This window comes from Theropithecus gelada, chromosome 2, assembly GCF_003255815.1.
Source record: "Theropithecus gelada isolate Dixy chromosome 2, Tgel_1.0, whole genome shotgun sequence".
Lineage (NCBI taxonomy): Eukaryota > Metazoa > Chordata > Mammalia > Primates > Cercopithecidae > Theropithecus > Theropithecus gelada.
This window is the reverse complement of record NC_037669.1, coordinates 180,345,473-180,348,510: the sequence shown is the minus strand read 5'-3', so window position 1 is coordinate 180,348,510 and position 3,038 is coordinate 180,345,473.

Here is a 3,038-nt window from a genome sequence, read left to right as displayed (position 1 = left end):
TTCTGTTTGTTAGTTTTCCTTCTAACAGTCAGGACCCTCAGCTGTAGGTCTGTTGGACATTGCTTGAGGTCCACTCCAGACCCTGTTTGCCTGGGTGTCAGCAGTGGAGGCTGCAGAAGATAGAATATTGCTGAACAGCGAGTGCCGCTGTCTGATTCTTGCTCTGGAAACTTCGTCTCAGGGGTGTACTCCGCCGTGTGAAGTGTGAGGTGTTGGTCTGCACCTAGTGGGGGATTTTCCCCAGTTAGGCTACTCACGGGTCAGGGACCCACTTGAGCAGGCAGTCTGTCCATTCCCAGATCTCAACCTCCGTGCTGGGAGATCCACTGCTCTCTTCAAAGCTGTCAGACAGGGTCATTAACATCTGCAGAGGTTTCTGCTGCTTTTTGTTTAGCTATGCTCTGTCCCCAGAGGTGGAGTCTACAGAGACAGGCAGGCTTCCTGGCACTGCGGTGGGCTCCTCCCAGTTCGAGCTTCCCAGAGGCTTTGTTTACCTACTTAAGTCTCAGCAATGGTGGGCGCCCCTCCCCCAGCCTCACTGCTGCCTTGCAGTTAGATCTCAGACTGCTGTGCTAGCAATGAGTGAGGCTCTGTGCGTGTGGGACCCTCCCAGCCAGGTGTGGGATATAATCTCCTGGTGTGCCATTTGCTAAGACCCTTGGTAAAGCACAGTATTAGGGTGGGAGTTACCCGATTTTCCAGGTGTTGTGTGTCTCAGTTTCTAAAGGGATTCCCTTCTCCATTGGGCTTCCCAGGTGAGGCAATGCCTCACCCTGCTTCATCTCTCGCTGGTCGGGCTGCACCAGCTGACCAGCACCAATTGCCCGGCACTCCCTAGTGAGATGAACCTGGTACCTCAGTTGAAAATGCGGAAATCACCCGTCTTCTATGTCGCTAGCACTGGGAGCTGGAGGCTGGAGCTGTTCCTATTCGGCCATCTTGCTCCGGAAATCCAAGCATAATTCTTAAATAAGTTAATTTAGGTCTTTACAATGTTCGTTTAAAAATTATCAATGCAGGCTGGGCATGGTGACTCGCACCTGTAATCCCAGCACTTTGGGAGGCCAAGGCAAGTGGATCATGAGGTCAGGAGATCGAGACCATCCTGGCTAACATGGTGAGACCCCACCTCTACTAAAAAAAACACAAAAAATTAGCTGGGCGTGGTGGCATGCACCTGTAGTCCCAGCTACTGGGGAAGCTAAGGTGGGAGAATTGCTTGAACCCGGGAGGCAGAGGCTGCAGTGAGCCGAGATTGCACCACTGCACTCCAGCCTGGGCAACAGAGCAAGACTCCATCTCAAAAAAAAAAAAAAAAGAAAGAAAGAAAAATTATCAATGCATTCAGCTATAATCATCTTTCTACCAGAACCCAAGTAATCTTTGCAACTGCAAAAATGCAGGTAAAATTTCCTCTCTCTTATATATCATATATCCTATGAACCACAAGAGGGAGCCTATGTCCAGAAACATACAAAAAGGAATTAAACTTTTCGTGAAAATTTGTATGAATTTCAGTTAACCCTTCAACAACACAGAGTTAGAGGTGCTTATTCCTGTGCGGTCAAAAATCTGCCTGTAACTTTTGACTCCCTAAACCTTTAATGACTAATAGCTTACTATTGACTAGAAGCCTTACTGATAACATAAATGGTTGATTAAAACATATTTCATATAACATATGTATTATATACAGTGTATAACATATACTGTATTCTTACAAAAAAGTAACTTAGAGAAAAGAAAATATTAAGAAAATTATAAGGAAGAGAAAATATATTTACTATTGATTAACTGGAAGTGGATCATCATAAAGGTCTTTATTCTCCTCATCTTCCACTTTGAATAGCTGAGAAAGGGGAGAAAGAAGAAGGGTTGGTCTTGCTCTTCCAGGGGTGGCAGAAATCCACATATAAGTGGAGCTGTGCAGTTCAAATTCATGTTTTCCAAGGGTCATCTATACCATTACCAAGAATGGTAGTCCACTGAGCTATTCTTCTGAACAAACAGAACTATCAGTCCCCAGATAACAGCATTCTCTACTCCTTCCCCCAGCAGAGAGGCCAACATTGTTTCTAAAGATTCAAGAAAACTTAAACAGAATCTTCCCCGAGTGAGATGGTGGGGTGGGCTATCTTGGTAGGGAGTGATGTTGGGGTGGGGAAGATTGAGGACATACTTTGATAGGCCTGGCAGAGTGACCTATGTTTAGCTTTCTTGCAGTGCTTAGGAAAAGAGCCAGACACTATGGAGCCTGTCTCATGGGAAAAAGACTCACAACAATATAAAGGAGCACCTAAAGGCATTTCCTTTTTTTCTTTTTTTTTGAGACAGGGTCTCACTATATTGTCCAGGCTGGTCTCAAACACCTGGGCTTAAGCAATCCTCCTGCCTCAGGCTCCCCAGTAGCTCGGGTTATGGGTACATACCACCCCACTCAGTATCCCTAAAAGCATTTCTGAGCAAAATATAACTACTTGCTCTGGTGCCTCAGATTTTCCTGATTAGGATGATTCATTCCTTTAGAAGTTGACCATGCTTAAAATGCACTTAATCTCTGGATGAGAAAGAAGACTACTTTTCACTATCCTGGGGCTATTTTTCAGGTTACCCAGGAAGAGCATTGGGAAAGGAATGAATATCAGGGTCACATGAAAAAGGCAGTTCTGGGAATGTACTAGGCACCTGGATTGGCAAGCTAGCGGAGCTTAACAAGACACTACCAACTTCAGACTGTCCCAGAGTCAGTGTGAAAAAGCATATAATAGGTAATTCCCAAGACTGGGATTTGCCTAATTGGTATAATCTTGGATTCAGTCACATTAATTTTCAGCTTTGAAAACCATTTTTTGTGGAAGCTTTATGAAATATGCCCAAGGTTGGTAATTTTGAGGCAAACAAATTTTCCACTTTTTTCATTTCTCCTGATTACTGTAATTTTTTTAGTCTTATATAAATACTTCTCTCACAGAATTATGAACTTAAGAGCTCTGTGTAGAATGCAATTTTTCTTTTTTTTTTTTTTTTTTTTTTTTTTT